This window comes from Pseudonaja textilis, chromosome 1 (assembly GCF_049901715.1).
Source record: "Pseudonaja textilis isolate UNSWEBS1 chromosome 1, rPseTex1.2, whole genome shotgun sequence".
Lineage (NCBI taxonomy): Eukaryota > Metazoa > Chordata > Lepidosauria > Squamata > Elapidae > Pseudonaja > Pseudonaja textilis.
Window position 1 is genome coordinate 191,197,053 of NC_141990.1, and position 18,002 is coordinate 191,215,054.

An 18,002-nucleotide genomic window follows, 5' to 3' on the forward strand; every position below is an offset into this window, starting at 1 on the left:
GTACCATCCAGGACTCTGACTTTGGATCAGTATTGTCACAGTTTGCACATTTCACAGTTTCCCCTAAAAACAAACAAACCTTGAACCAACGGATAAATTGCTGAAATATTTTATGCCACTTTAAAAAGGTATTCAGTATTTGAAGGACTAGCATATAGAAAAGGAAAATTGTTACACTATGTATTATTATGCATCCTGTCATGCATATTATTTAAATTAAGGAGATGAATTACTGGTTTGTTTCTTTATTTCCCACCTTCATTATTTTTACAAAAAAACTCAAGGCAGCAAACACATCTGGCCCCTCCTACTTTCCCCAGAACAACAACCCTGTGAAGTGTATTGGTTGAGAGAGAGAGAGAGAGAGTGACTAGCCCTAAGTCACCCAAGTTGATTTTTCATGGCTAAAGCAGGATTTGAACTATTGGTCTCCTGCTTTCTAGTCTGGTGCCTTAACTACTAGACCATGGGTGTCAATCTCGATCGCATCATGTGATGTATCACCATGTTTTTTGCCTTTGTGAAGCTGGGGTAGGCATGGCCTGTGCATGATAGATCCGGTCCATGGGCCGCCAGTTTGACCGACCTGTACCAAAAGGGTTGTTATTGATTGATTGGATTAGATTTGATTTGTACTGCAGCACATCTCAACAAGTGACTCTTCAAGTGGTTCTTCTTCATTAAGTTTCATTCATTGCTTGAGGCCTCAGATGCACTGAACAATTATGAACTACTTTTTAAAATTAATTTTTAAATTAAAATCCTCCCCTTTAACATTCATACTTACAGTAACGAAAAATGTTGAAATATTACTATATTTAATATTTACTATATTATTATAGATTGGGATACAAACCTGTATTTATGATATTAGACCCAGAAGATGATAGTTCTGATTCATTAATGTGGATAAAAGAACCTTGTATTGTGAATTAGCTATTTTCGACATTGTCATTCTAAGCAATGAAATCTCTTTTAAGTTTCTTTTAAGCTTTAGCATGTCTAAGCCAGGGGTGTCAAACTCATGGCATCACGGTGTCGTCACATGATGTATTGGGACTTTTCCCCCCTTTGCTAAACCGGGCATGGGCGTGGCCAGCGTGTGATGCATCCGACCCACGGGACGGGAGTTTGACAGCCCTGCAGTAAACACTATGATTCAAGGGAATTTCACTTAGCTTTGAATTAACCTTAACAGAAAAAAATTCTGAGTTCTGCTTAATTGAGAATGTAGAAGGCATTCACAGACATCTATTCTGGAGAACTCTTAGTAGCAAGTCTATTTAGGGATCATTTCTAATTTTAAGAAATATAATATCATTGAGGAATAATAATTATATTTACTACTACTAAATTGTACAAATTGTCCTCAATTTGTAACAGTTCATTTAGTGACCATTTGAAGTTACAATAGCACTGAAAAAACTGACTTATGACCATTTTTCCACACTTACAACCATTGGCCCCTCCCTATGGTCACATGATCAAAATTCAGACACTTGGCAGCTGGCTCATACTTATGATGTTGCAGTGTCCCAGGGTCATGTGATTATCTTTTGTGACCTTCTGACAAGCAAAGTCAATAGGGAAGTCACTAAACAACTGTATTACTAATGTAACTGCAGTGATTCACTTAACAACTGTGGCAAGAGAGGTCATAAACTGGGGCAAAACTCTTTTAACAACACCTATATTTATTTAAGCCTGGAAATCAGCTCAAAGGACAGCAGTGCAGCTTGGATTTTTTTGCATGCATAGTTTTCAACCCACATCCTTTTTTTAATGTGCTTTCCCATTTTATACAACCTGCATCTTTTTGACAAACTGCAGCTAATCTGTGTAATCCATTTTGCAACAATGTTTTTGTGTTACAAAAATAGCCTTATGTGTGAAAATTAATACATTTTCATTAAGACTGGAAATAGAATGCTTGGCAAAATTTAGCAACATCATTTATAGAGCAATGAACTGATTTATAATATACATCATTCCTATATAATACCATGTAAAATTTATACGTATGCCTGGCATATGAAAATTCCGTGTTTAGAATGAAAGTGACTAGAAAATTGTTCGGTGTTTTTATACAAAGGCAAGAAGTATATTACTCTCCAAGGTTAGCCACAGAACAATGAAGTGTTTGCGGTATATCTATAAAACATACAGCCATTTTACTAATAAGTGAATCCTCAATATAGGTGGTCCTTAAGTTACAATTATTTCTTTAGTGACTGTTCAAGGTTACAACATTGCTGAAAAAAGCGAGATGTGTGACTGTTTCTTGCCCTTACGACAGTGGCAGCATTGCAATGATCACATGGTCAAAATTCGGATGCTTGGCTACTGGCATGTATTTATAATGGCTGCAGTGTCCTGAAGATCATGGGATCACCTTTTGTGACATCTGACAAGCAATATCAATGGGAAAGCCAGATTAACTTAACAATCGTGTTACTAACTTAACAACTGTGGTGATTCATTTATTTTTTATTTATTTATTTGATTTGTCAATCCCTTACAAGATAATAGGCATAAGTATAAACATGAGTAAGAATACAGGAAATAGGTATGAATAAATGGGGACAATAGGACAGGGACAGGAGGCACGATGGTTCACTTATGCATGCCCCTTAATAATTGTGGCAAGAAAGATGGTAAAATGGGGCAAAACTCTCTTAACAACTATCTTGCTTAGCAACAGAAATTTTGGGGTTAATTGTGGTTGAAAAGCGAGGTCTACCTGTAATCTCTTCATTAACTTTATAGAATAGCATATAACACCTCGCTACTTTTCGTAAGCCATGTGTGTCTGCTTATAAAACAAATGACGAGAAGCATTACAGGAATTGATTTACCAAGTTGAGCCAGTGAAAGAAGTGAGATTAATCTGCTGTTATCCATTTATTAAATGCGCAAAAAAGAAACATTGCTCTAATGGTTTCAGAACCACAAAGGCAAAAGCATGTTGTTAAATCTTTGTTTCATTCAGATCTCATCTTTCCTTCAGGAGCATTAAGGGGCATAAACATTTTGCTTCACAAAAGCGGAGAGGTAAAGTGTGAAATGAAGTGAAATGAAGTGAGATAGAATAAGATGAAGTGAGATGGGCTGAATGAGGATAATTCTGCCAAAGCCATCCACTGAACTTTGGTGACTGAGACAAAACAGATGGAATTGCATTAAAAGATGCCCTATAAAATACTTCCTGACATTTGCATACCATTTAAGTAATATGACTACCGGCTGTTTTCCAACTGCAATTCAGCTTTTCAGATTTAAAATGTGGTAGTCTTTTGACTGTTCTACATTCAAAATTAAAAAAAAAATGTAAAGAAAGAAAATAGAAGCAGCTTAGAAAATAGTGGAAATTATTCTTTATTCTCTTCTTTAACATAACTTCATTCATAACTTCCAGCAATGGAAGATTCAACGATTCTTGTAATGTTTTGTAAAATTCTGCCAGAAGTCCATCTGGGCCTGGTGCCTTTCCATTATTTTGCTTCTTGAGTGCTTCAGTTAACTCCATCATCGTTATGTTGCTTTCTAACATTGTTGCAATCTCTTTAGGTATCTGGGGTAGCTTAGCATTCTGTAAGTACTGTTTGACTCTTTCCTCATCAATATTCTCTTGTGTGTATAGTTTCCCATAATAGTCTCGAATGATTTCCTTCTTCTCTTTACTACCATAGCAAACTTGGCCTTGGTCATCTATTAATTGCAATATTTTCCTTGATTCTTTCTCCTTTCTCAATTTGTATGCTAATTATCTACCTGGTTTGTTTGCTTCTTCAAAGTAGTTCTGTTTAGCACCTCTAATTTTCTGTGCTAATTCTTCTTTTTCTATTTGACCCATTTTATGTTTAATTATATCCATTTTAGCTTCATGTCCTTTTTCTGTGGCATTTTCTGTAGCTCTTTTTCAAGTCTTTTATGCTCATCCTCTAAGGCCTTAGAGGCTAGTCTTTTCATAGTATTCCTTTTCCTTGTATAGTCTATTATCAAGCCTCTAACATATGCCTTCATTGTATCCCATACATTCTGAATGGATGTATCTTCTTTTTTGTTTTCTCTAAAGAAAAAAGCCAATTCTTTCTCCATCCACTGTGTGAAGTCTTTTTCCTTTAAAATTGTATTATTTAACGTCCATCTAGATCTTCTTCTTTGTCCTTTCCATTTAATTGTCATTGGATTGTGATCTGCCTAAGTACTTGTTTCAATATTTATTTCTTGAATATTAGTTATTAATTCTGTTGACATCCATATCATATCTATTCTGGACCATGATAAGTGTCTATTTTAATAGAAGTTGTATTGTTTAGTTTTAGCATTTCTTTCTCTCCATGTATCTTTTATGTTTATTTCATCCACCATTTTAAAAAAGGATTTAGGGAGAGTCTTTCAGTTTGGCTTTATTGTTTTCTGTGCTGTATAGTCCAATTTATTGTCTACAATTGCATTAAAATCTCCCATCATAACTATATTAACGTAGTCCAGTTCAATAATTTGCATATGTAATTTTTTGTAGAATTCTTCTTGTTTGTCATTCAGAACATAGATTGCGATCAGGAGTGTTTTCTTATTATTGTCCATTATTTCCACCATTAGTATTCTTCCATCATCATCAGTATAAATCAATTTTGCTTCTCTTTAATATATAAAACTGCTCCTCTTTTCTTACATTGTGTCAAGGAAGTAAATATTTTCCGTAATTTTGGCTGTATCAACAATTGTTCATATTGTTTTTTAATATATACTTCTTGTAGGCAAATTATATCAAATTTTAATTTCTCTAATTTATGAAAGGTTTTCCTTCTTTTAACGGCTGAGTTAAGTCCATTTATATTAATTGTTTTCTCTTCCATGGTTATATTTTGTAGTTAACTTTAGCAGCTCTCGTAGATCTTAGTTCATGTTGTTCTTTGACCTTTCCACTAACTGCACCTTCTTCTTTTTCAGTCGCCATTTGGCAGTCCTCTTGGAATTCAATTTGTGAGATCTCTTTTTCTGCCTCTTCCTCTTTCCCTCCAAAGAATTATGTATAAAATAATTCCGCTTTCTCAATTGAGTCAATTCTATGTCTCTGTTCTTGCTATGTGAACATTAAGCCTTCTGGAATCAGCCATCTATAATTCACCTCTTTTTTAAGTAGCAATTTAGTCAAGAATCGGTATTCTCTTCTCATATCTCTTGCTCTTCTGGGTACTTGTTTCAAGACCACAATCTCCCTGTCTTTATATTTCAATGTTTTCTCTTTTGTCACTTGCAATATTTGCATTTTAATGGCTTTCTTTGTAAATCTAATGTGAACTTCTCTTGGTAAGCTATTTCTCATCGCATATCTTGTGAAAACTCGATAAACCTCATCTATTCCATCCATCACCTTCTCTTGAGTTATTTCCAAAGCTTCAGCCAGTATTTCTATCATTATCTCAGCTAGATTTTGTCCTTTTTCTTCCTCTACATTTTGGAATCTAAGATAGAATTCTGATCTACCCATCTCCCATCTCAACATACCACTTTTATCTTGTTCAACCACTGTTAATCTATTATCAATATCTCCAATCTTCTTGTCTCTTTGTTTATCTTCTTCTTCAATTTTTTGGAATCTCTCATCATACTTCAACATCATTTGTTGGATGTTCTCCACTTTTTCATCGTTTTTCCCTGTTCTTTGTTCAATGTTCTCTGTTCTTTGTTCAATGTTCTCTGTTCTTTGTTCAATGTTCTCTATTCTCTTTTAAATATTCTCTGACCTTGCTTGAATATTTTGAATTCCTTGCATAATCATCTGCAGAGTCACTTTTTCTTGCTTTAACATTGTCTGTATTGAACGTTGTCCTCCAGATGGTGGAGAGGAAGAAGTAGAAGTTGAAGAACCAGGAGCTGTAAATTTCGTACTCATTTTAAGCAATTCAAAATCTTCAGGTTTTTCTAAACCTTAATCCAATTGTGAAGTAACCAATTATAGTTCAAAAATAAAAATAGTAAAAAAAAGAAGCCCAAATAAAATGATTAAAAAAAGAAAAAAGGGGAGGACAAAATTTCTTCAGGTTCTTGTATACCTTAATCCAATCAATAGTTAGATGAAGAAAAAGGCTTGGAAAAAAAAGGGGGTGTGGGAGGAAAAAGAAAAATTCTTCAGGTTCTTCAACACCTTAATCCAATTAAAAGGTCTCAAATAGAAAAGAGTGCATAAGAATGAACCAGAAAGGTAGATGAAAAAACAAAAATACCAGGAAAGGAAAAAAAGCTTATTCCCTTTAAAAAAAACATTAATACTAAAGCTTTCCCTTTAAAATAAAAAGCATACGTAGAGATTGGACTTCCAAAGAAAAAAGAAAAACAAAGACAAGCTCCAACAAAGCCAAAAACCCAAATAGTTATTACAAGAAAAAAAAAGATAAAATGAAATACAATGAAGTTGGTGAGGAGGGATAGCGCAACTTAGAAAAGGTAAAAAGAGCACACTGCACTTTGTTTAATTATCCAAGGCTCTTATTATAGCTCTCTTCTCCAAAAACTTATCACCTTTTCCCCCCCTCGGTTTCAACACCAGACTCCAGCTGTTGATAGAAACCCAGAAGAGCACCTGCAATAATACTCTCCCATGCTCTTCCCTCTATTTTATCAAATAGCAATGTCCTTGAAAAAGAGTCTCAGTTCTTTCTTTCTCAGCTTTGTCCGGTCACAGGGAAATAGAATATTTTCAAGCCTCTAGTTGGCAGTGTTACAAAGTTTCTTTGCTGTCACTTTCCCCCTCCTTTTCCAAGCAAGATATAATAAGAATTAATAAAAAAAAGAAAAAGATATTTTTTAAAAAAAGAAATAACTAAAAGGGAGCCTCTAGCTTAAAATATTACAGAATCAAAAAGGAGAAGAAAAAAAATAGATGTAAACGAAAAAACCAGTCCAGTTTCAAAATACAAGATCATGTATAGAAAATCCAGCAATGAGAAAAAAGAACATTACTTTGACATTCCTGTTTAAAATTGCAGCTTAATCACTTCTGTCAAAACTTTTACAGATTCTCTCTTTTCCTTAGGGTGTCCTTTCAGATCTTAGAATAAAGAAAAAGTTCTCACCAAACCAGCACACTCTCTCTTTCTGTTCTCTTCCGTTTCGGAGCTGTCCCAACTTCAGCAGCTTTAATGGCTGCCTCTTTGCCACTGGCAAGAAGAGCTTCTCCTAGATCTACCAGGGACTTTGTGGTATCCCTGGGATCGACAGGATGTGCTCTTCACTTTCACCATCTCTTTGGGACGGTTTAGATCCGGTAGGACCGTCCAGGAGCAAAGATATCGCCAGCGATCTCAGACCTCCAAGATCGCATGCCGTATCGTCGCGACACCAGCTCCACCCTCCAGACACTGGCATGTCAAACAGCACCCTTCATAAACAAAAGAAAAACAATTCTCTATCTTCCCCTCCATCTAGGCTGCCCAGAACAGTAGCATATGGCAGCATGGTGCAAGTGGCCATTTTGAGTGACAGCATGGTACCAGGTTTGAAGTGGAAGCCTGGGTCTCTATTTCAGGTGTTTTCAAGTGTTTCCGATGTTTTCATGCTGCTTTTTAAGATGGATTAGATGGAGGTTGGGAGGGAGACAGAGAATTGTTTCTCGTTTGTTCAGAGGTATGTGTTCAACACGTCACAGAATCAAGGTATGCATTTTCTGAATTTTGGACACACTGAACCCAAAAGATTTGCCATCACTGAATTAACCAGCAACTGTTAGCAAAACATGAGTTTAGCTTGGGAAAACAGGAAATAATGAGGAAGAAAGTCAAGACTTCCTTGCTGTGATCTTTTTTGGTATAAAAGGAAAGGAAAGACAAACGCTGTCAGGCTTTCAATATTTAGTTACAAGTAATCCTTGACTTACAACAGTTCATTTAGTGACTGTTTGAAGTTACAACAACACTGAAAAAAGTAACTTCACACTTAAGACGGCTGCAGCAGCATTCCCATAGTCACATGATAAAAATTCAGGCACTTGGCAATTGATTCATATTTATGATGGTTGCAGTGTCTTGTGGTCTATCTCAAATTTGCAGTCTGTCTCAAATTTTCAAACTGCTAACACAATTATAAACTAGTTGGAAGAAGAGTTTCTCCACAGGAGGAGAAAAACAGGGAGGTCAGAAAGAAAACAGAGCTAGCAACTGAAGAAAATTGCCATGCATCATTTCCCCCACTATTTGAAATGAGAATGTTCTGGTTGACTAGAAAATTAGAACAGCACTCATAAAAAGTGACTTACAAGTCCACAGCATCTCCACGGTCATGTGATCAAAATTTAAGCCCTTGGCAACTGACATGTATTTACCGCAAATTGAACCATCCTGGGATCATGTGATTGCCATTTGCTACTTTTCCAATTGGCTCCTGACAAACAAGTCAATAGGGAGAGACAGACTTGCTTAATAACTACATAATTTACATAACAACTGGAGTGATTTCTTTAACATCCGGGGCAAAAATAAAAAGGTTGTAAAATTGGACATAACTCATTTAACAACCACCTTTATCTAACCACAGAAATTCTGTTCCAAATGTTATTGTAAATCAAGAACTACTGTACAGTATCCTAAAAGTCCAGATTGCACAAGATGTTTCATACAGTGACCTTCAATAAATGGAGCAAGTAGAATTGAAACAGGTTTCCCACCTTTTTCTCACCTTCCTACCAATCTCTGGAACTACCACTTTCATCTATGTAAGGGCTGTCAAACTCGTGGCCTGCGGGCCAAATGTATCATATGCTGACCACGCCCACACCTGGTTTAGCGAATGGGAAAAAGTCATGATATGTCACATGATGACATCATGACAATGCGAGTTTGACACCCTTGATCTATGCCAAGCAGTAAATAAGTGACATATCTGGTCCGAGTTATATGCTAGGGCCTAGATTGGAATGGAGCCTAGAACAGAATAAAGTACTGTACAATTTGTGCCTGCCTATTTGCCTGCCTAGATTCTTATTTTCAGATTCGGTTGATTCATCTTCAGGCTGAGATTGGGAGGTGTGCTAATTGAAGGCAGTGTTAAAGAGATTAACTCTTTCACCATTAATCTGCTGGCTGAGTATCCTAGAGGATGTTTTCTTGATAACAAATTTCTAATCTTTTTTATTTATTTATTTTGTCAAGCAATTATAAGATAACAGGTATAAGTATAAACATAGTTATGAATACATGAAATGGATACATATAAGAAAAATAAAAAAGAAACAATAGGACAGGGAAGGTAGGCACGTTGGTGCGCTTATGCACGCCCCTACAGACCTCTTAGGAAAGGGGTGAGGTTAATAGTAGACAATCTAAGGTTAAAGTTTTTGGGGTTTGGGGAAGAAACCACAGTCAGGTGGAGTGCCAGACATTGACCACTCTGTTGCTGAAGTCGTATTTCCTGCAATCAAGTTTGGTGCGGTTTACCTTAAGTTTGTATCTATTGTGTGCTCTTGTATTGTTATGATTGAAGCTGAAGTATTCATTGATAGGTAGGATCTAAAGAAGTTCATTTTTTTTAAAGTCAAGTATCATTGTACATGTTCATTTTTTGAGAGCACAGCTGAGCAGGTAGATGACAGATAAAGAGGATTCATGGAGCAAATCCCTATTTATAGTCCAGTATACTGGAGTCAATGCCATTGAAGTTTCTCACAGCAATCATTAATTCACATAAATTAAGTTCTAATATCTGCTTTCTCATATTCTCTTTATCTGTTTTCTCAAAATTCTTTTCATCTTCATCAACATCATTTATAATTCCAATGGAGTAACTCCAATAGATCTCTTATATCCTAATATAGGAAAATAATCTACATTATTCATTTGATTTATTATCTGTATATCTTTTTAAATTTTTAAATCATCATCTAATTGCATTTGTAAATTCAATATTTCCATCTCTTTCTTGTTATAATTTTAAATCCACCTTAAAGTCCATTTCAGTTTTTTTTCCCATGGGGTTTGTTTCTCTTTAATAACATCTTTTGATTCCATTATCAAACTAGCTCAAAAGCATCTTTGACCTGAACAAAAAACATTTTTTAGTATTAATGATTCCCTTTTTCTTTTTAAGAGAGTAGCCTTTCTTTTTCTTTTTCTCTTTCTGCCTTTCTGGTACTTTTGTTTTTCCATCTACCTCCAATACTGGTTTTTTTCTTTCTTTTTATCTTCCTGGCTTTTTTTCTTTTTCTCTTATGCAGCCTTTTATATTTGAGACCTCTTAATTGGATTAAGGTGTTGAAGAACCTGAAGAATTTCTCCATTTTTTTTTAGCTTTTTATTCCTCACTTTTCTGTCTTTTTTAGAATTTTACAACTTTTTCTCTTTTGTGTATGTTTATGGTTTTTTCCTTCATTTTTGAATTTTCATTGTTATCTAACTAATCGATTGGATTAAGGTATACAAGAACCTGGAGAAATTCTTTTTTCTTTTTTATTATTACTATTTGGCTTCTTTTCCCCTACTATTTTTATTTGGAATCACAATTGGTTACTTCATAATTGGATTAAGGTCTAGAAGAACCTGAAGATTTTGAATTGTTTGAAATGAGTAGGAAATTAACAGCTCCTGGTTCTTCAACTTCCACTTCCTCCTCTCCATCATCTGGAGGATGACATTCAATACAGACAATGTTAAGGCAAGAGAAAGAACAAGAAAAAGAAAAAGTGACCCTGCAAATGATTATGCAAGGCATTAAAAACATTCAAACAAGATCAGAGAATATTGAAAAGAGAATAGAGAACATCGAACAAAGAACAGAGAACATTGAACAAAGAACAGGGAAAACCAATGAAAACATCGAGAACATCCAACAAATGATGATGAAGTATGATGAGAGACTACTAAAAATTGAAGAACGTAAACAAAGAGATAAGAAGATTGGAGACACTGATAACAGATTAACTGTGGTTGAACAAGATAAAAGTGGTATGCTGAGATGGGAGATGGACAGATCAGAATTTTATCTTAGATTCCAAAACATAGAGGAAGAAAAAGGACAAAACTTAGCTGAGATAATGATAGAAATATTGGCTGAAGCTTTGGAAATAACTGAAGAGAAGATGATGGATGGAATAGATGAGGTCTATCGAGTCTTCACAAGATACGCAATGAGAAATAGCCTACCAAGAGAAGTTCACATCAGATTTACAAAAAAAGCCATTAAAACGCAAATATTGCAAGTGGCAAGAGAGAAAACATTGAAATATAAAGACAAGGAGATTGTGGTCTTGAAACAAGTACCCAGAAGAGTGAGAGATATGAGAAGAGAATACTGATTCTTGACTAAATTGCTACTTTAAAAAGAGGTGAATTATAGATAGCTGATTCCAGAAGGTTTAATGTTCACATGGCAAGAACAGAATTGATTCAACTGAGAAAGCTGAATCATTTTATACAGAATTTTTCAAAGGGAAAGAGGAAGAGGAAGAAAAAGAAATTTCACTAATTGAATTCCAAGAGGACTGCCAAATGGCGACTGAAAAAAAGGAAGGTGCAGTAGGTGGAAAGGAGGAAGCCGAAGAATAATGTGAACCAAGATCCACGAGAGCAGCCAAACCTAATTATAAAATATAACCATGGAAGAGAAAAAATTGATTACAATTAATATAAATGGACTTAATGCAGCCGTTAAAAGAAGGAAAACCTTCCATAAATTAGAGAAATTAAAATTTGATATAATCTGCCTACAAGAAGTACATATTAAAAAGCAATATGAACAATTGTTGATACAGCCAAAACTAGGGAAAATATTTACCTCCTTGACACAATGCAAGAAAAGAGGAATGGTTTTATATATTAAAGAGACCATTCCAGCGAAATTGATTTATACTGATGACGACGGAAGAATACTAATGGTGGAAATAATGGAGAATAATATGAAAACACTCCTGATTGAAATTTATGCCCTGAATGACAAACAAGAAGAATATTATAAAAAATTACATATGAAAATAATTGAGCTGGACTATGTTAATATAGTTATGATGGGAGATTTTAATGCAATTGTAGACAATAAATTGGACTATACAGCACAGAAAACAATAAAGCCAAACTGAAAGACTCTCCCTAAATCCTTTTTTAAAATGGTAGATGAAATAAACTTAAAAGATACATGGAGAGAAAGAAATGCTAAAACTAAACAATACACCTTCTACTCAAATAGACACTTGTCATGGTCCAGAATAGATATGATATGGATGTCAACAGAATTGTTAACTAATATTTAAGAAATAAATATTGAAACAAGTACTTGGGCAGATCACAATCCAATGACAATTAAATGGAAAGGACAAAGAAGAAGATCTAGATGGACATTAAATAATACTATTTTAAAGGAAAACGACTTCACACAGTGGATGGAGAAAGAATTGGCTTTTTTCTTTAGAGAAAACAAAAAAGAAGATACATCAATTCAGAATGTATGCGATACAATGAAGGCATATGTTAGAGGCTTGATAATAGACTATACAAGGAAAAGGAATACTATGAAAAGACTAGCCTCTAAGGCCTTAGAGGATGAGTATAAAAGACTTGAAAAAGAGCTACAGAAAATGCCACAGAAAAAGGACATCAAGCTAAAAATGGATATAATTAAACATAAAATGGGTCAAATAGAAAAAGAAGAATTAGCACAGAAAATTAGAGGTGCTAAACAGAACTACTTTGAAGATGCAAACAAACCAGGTAGATAATTAGCATACAAATTGAGAAAGGAGAAAGAATCAAGGAAAATATTGCAATTAATAGGTGACCAAGGCCAAGTTTGCTATGGTAGTAAAGAGAAGAAGGAAATCGTTCGAGACTATTATGGGAAACTATACACACAAGAGAATATTGATGAGGAAACAGTACTTACAGAATGCTAAGTTACCCCAGATACCTAAAGAGATTGCAACAATGTTAGAAAGCAACATAACAATGATGGAGTTAACTGAAGCACTCAAGAAGCAAAATAATGGAAAGGCACCAGGCCCAGGTGGACTTCCGGCAGAATTTTACAAAACATTACAAGAATCGTTGAATCTTCCATTGCTGGAAGTTATGAATGAAGTTATGTTAAAGAAGAGGATACCTAAATCATGGTCAGAAGCTTATATCACACTTATTCCAAAAGAAGAGACCGATCCATTACAAATCAAGGACTATGGACCTATTTCCCTACCAAACGCAGATTATAAAATTTTTGCTTCAATATTGGCAGAAAGACTTAAAAAATACTTAAATAATTTTATCCATCCTGATCAAAATGAATGGAGGCACATCCTGAAAAACAAATGGCTTTGATATTTCTAGATGCACAGAAGGCATCTGATAATGTGAATTGGCGATTCATGTTATTACTGCTGGAATATGGGCTTTGCTAGAAAATTTATTCAAGCAATAGAAGCTATATATCATAAGCAAATGGCAAAGGTAATGATAGAGGGAGAACTGACAGACTCTATTGATATAAGAAAAGGAACAAGACAAGGGTGCCCACTATCACCTTTGTTGTTTGTGTTAACTTTGGAAGTGCTAAGTAGAAATATTAGAGATGAAAAGAATATAAAAGAGATGAAAATTAAAAAGGAAGAATTTAAGTTGCAAGCATTTGCAGATGATCTGGTTTTCATTTTAGAAGACCCACTTGAAACAGCATCAAAATTGATAGAAAAGATAGAGACATATGGAAAGGTGGCTGGTTTGAAAATAAATAAAGATAAGACAAAGAATATGCTATCAAGACAAAAGGAAGAACTGGCAGACCTATTGAAAATTCAGGTCACGAATAAGATCAAGTATTTGGGGATATACTTGATGCAGTACACTAAAAGAGAATAATTATATCAAATTTAAACAGCAGATAGCACTAAATTTGGCGAAATGGGAAAATTTACAACTGTCATTAATAGGAAGAATATCAACAATCAAGATGAATATATTACCCAGAATTTTATATTTGTGTCAAACAATTCCAATTAGGCTTGGAAAAGACTATTTTGAAGATTTAAATAAAATTGTGTTGAAATATATATGGCAAGGTAAGAAAGCGAGAATAAAGTTAAAACTTTTGCAAGATGCTAGAATAAGAGGAGGATTTGGTTTGCCTAATTGGGAGTTGTATTAGCAAGCTACAAATTTGATGTGGGTTAAGGAATGGATAACACTAAGAAATACTAGATTGTTGACATTAGAAGGACATGATCTGTTGTTGGGGTGGCATGCTTTTTTATGGTATAAAGGAACTAAAACACAGGGGTATTTTAGAAGACATTATATATGGGAGTCTCTGTAGTTAAACTGGGAGAAGATTAAAAGACAATGTTATTTGAAAATTCCAGTCTGGTTATCGACTATTGAAGCATTTTCTTATCCTATAATATACAAAAAGGAACAAACAGTTAGATATGCTGAAATATTGAATGAAAAGGGTGAACTCAAATCTATACAAAAGCTAGAGGAACAAGGTATAGAGATGAATTGGTTTTCATATGCGCAAATACATTCAAGGTATGATAAAGATTCTAAAACAGAAGGTTTCTATGATAAACTCTACTGATTTAGATAAGATTTTGACAGGTACTGATGAAAAGGTGATTAAAAAATTGTATGGATATTTATTAGAAAATAAACTAGAAGAAGAACAAGTTAAAGAAACTATGATTGCTTGGGGGAAGAATTTTGGATATGGGATTGATCTAGAGAAATGGCAAAAATTGTGGTCTCAAAATTATAAAATGACAATGTCAACAGCATATAAAGAAAATTTGTATAAGATGTTTTACAGGTGGCATTTCCCCCCCGACAAGAATAGCAAGAATGTTCAAGAACAAATCTGAAAAATGTTGGAAATGTCATCGGACACCTGGCTCATATTACCATATGTGGTGGACTTGTGCGGATGCTAAAAAATACTGGACTAAAATCCACATGTGGTTGGAAAAAATGACAAAAAAACATGTAGACTTGAAACCAGAGATATTTTTATTGGGAATTTTACCTGAAATATATAGTAAAGACTGGAAATACCTGGTTGTAAATGTATTAACAGCGGCTAGGATTGTATTTGTTAAAAACTGGAAAAATGAGAAAACACCATCACAGGAGGAAATCATTAAGAAAATATTGGAATGTGGTGAAATGAGCAGATTGACATCTGAAATTAGAGAACAGGATGACAAACAATTTTATAAAGTTTGGGATCTATTCTATCAATGGTTAGACAATAAAATATAGTAATGAAATATGTAGACTTTTAGAAAATAATAAATATATAAAGATGTACTTCTTATTATATCTACAAAATGATTTAAGGATAGATTTGGGATGATAATATGAACTGTTATAAAATAAACTAAGTAAATTATGATTATCTTGTAAAACATGAATGAATAAAAGTATAGTCAAATGATTGATTAATAATGATACCAAGGTATTTAATTTTTGATTGAAAATATGAGATTATATGCAATGTAATTGTAATTGAAGACTATGAAATGGAAGCACAAAACAATTTGTAAACCCACCGGCACACTGTATGTACACATATGGAAGATAGCTTGATGGTTTTATGTTTTGTTTGTTTATATTTGTTTTTAAAAAACAATAAAATTAAAAAAAAGAAAAAAAGTGTCCAACCCAGGGCCTGTGGGCTGCATGTGGCCCTGGACAACTAGTAATACGGCACCACAATATCATAAAAAATTAAAGGAAATTTGTTATTTATATACATTAACTATATTATGTATTTTATATGTGGCCCAAGTTAATTTCTCTTCACTCACTGCAGCCCAGACAAGCCAAAAATTGGGCAGTCGTGGCCTAGAGTTTTTCACTGCAATGTTGCCTTATGAATATTCAGAATATCTTCAGAAGTGATATTTTGTAGCCCATAGATTATTTCTGAAAATGATCCCCCCTCACATTTAGAGGTAGATTTCCAATTTCCTGGTGAGTTTGTCTCAAATATGCTTTTTTTTTTAAAAAGGCAACTGGACTATTTTTTCCTTGAGGAAAAAGATGTTTTGCTTCTCTTCGAAGAACTGGAGGGGTGGGATGGTTCTGACTGGGTGGTGGGCGGGATGGAAGGATTAGTTCTGAGAGGGTAGTAAGGAGGAGATGGAAGGATCATATTTCTTTGCAGTCATCTGGTTGTTAGCACTCTCTCTGAGAGCTGTTGAGGCCACTTGGGCGGGTTATCTGTACCCCCAGCTTCACCTGAATCAGAGTGCAAATGGTTGCGGAATGCTTCTTGGAATTGCTGAAAAGACTGTGTTGTAGATTGGAGATAGATAGTGTTACCACCTATCTCCCTTCAGCAGTTCCAAAAAGATTCCATCCCATTTGAGGGCGCAGATAAACCCCCAAGTACCCTCAATGGCTCACAGAGAGAGTGCTATCAGAAGACTTCAAACTTCACAATCCTTCCATCCGCCCACTGTCCAATCCCAACTGTCGATACCTATCCTTCCATCCCTTTACCATCATAATTGATGAAACTTCTTGGATGAGAAGAGAAATGCCTTGTTCTTCAAGGAAAAAGCATAGTTCAGTTATGTTTTGAAAAAAAAAGCATATTTGATATAACCATGACCTGGATGACTGAGAATCTTCACAGACACCTGGGGAGTTAACTTCTACTCAGAGACACTGAAATAAAGAGATAACATTGCAATTGATGTACCTCATCTGCCAAAGCCTTTGAGAGGATTCTTCTTTGAATCCTCTTACTTCCATTCTGGTGAACAGATCACTAAATAAAAAATGTCAAAAAGCATCAAGTGTATTTGAACCAATTAGAATATACTATTGCATTCATTCTTTGTTACATAAATTGATCTTCTCACACTACATGAGGCAGCTTTCATTAAAAATTTGGTTGCAGGGTGACAACAAAATATATAAAATATTCACATGTATATCCTGGTATGATTTTGGAATCCTAAACAGTGACTTGACTTTAATTAAAATAAGGGCAACTCAGCAGATTAGCTCTTTGTATGTCTGTGCACCCAAGGTATTATGCAATAATCAATCAGAAAAATTAATTTTAAACAAGCTTTGCTTCATTGGCAAATACAAATACAACTTTTGACCCTTCTAGATAAAAATCCATCACTCCCTAATGATTGTGGAATGCTTTAACATTAGGTTGAATTCATAGAATGTCTTATATTATTTATCTAATTCTATATGAAGGATTATTTTAGTTATCCCAAATTTCTAGCATAATTTAGAGCAGGGGTGGGGAAGTATGGCCCCATTATGACTTGTGGACTTCAACTCCCAGAATTCCGGGGCCAGTCATGCTAGCGCAGGAATTCTGGGAATTGAAGTCCACAAATCATAAAGGGGCCATACTTCCCCACCTCTGATTTAGAGCAATAATTTACTGTTAGGAGCTCGAACAGAAAGAAGCAAACGTGAAATATTAGCTAATATGTGTCTTGCCATAGAATTGGCATTCTGCTAAATCTCAACCAATCTCACCTCAGAGTCGCATTTAATTTTGCTGCAGAAATGGCTCTTTGCTGATTCTCAGAGATCCACATGGAAGGGGGAAGGTGATAAAATGGGCTTCATATTATCTTGATCCAAATCCCAGAATATATTGTCCTTGCATCAAATGTTAGGATATAGCAGTACATATAGCAGATATAGCAGTAAATGTTAGGATATAGCAGTACATGTACTAAATTGTATACAAGTGCATAAGTGCAGTGTTCACAGTGTGTTTGTGTGTGTGTTAAAAATCACTTTGCATGTTTCATCATTATGATTGGAGAGCTAGTGGTTAAGGCACCAGGCTAGAAACGGGAGAGTGTGAGTTCTAGTCCCATCTCAGATATGAAAGCTGTCTGAGTCACCTTGAGTCAGTCACTCTCTCTTATCTCAACCCAGTTCACAATAGGATAGGGTAGGGTAGGGTAGGGTAGAGTAGAATAGAATAGAATAGAATAGAATAGAATAGAATAGAATAGAATAGAATTCTTTATTGGCCAAGTGTGA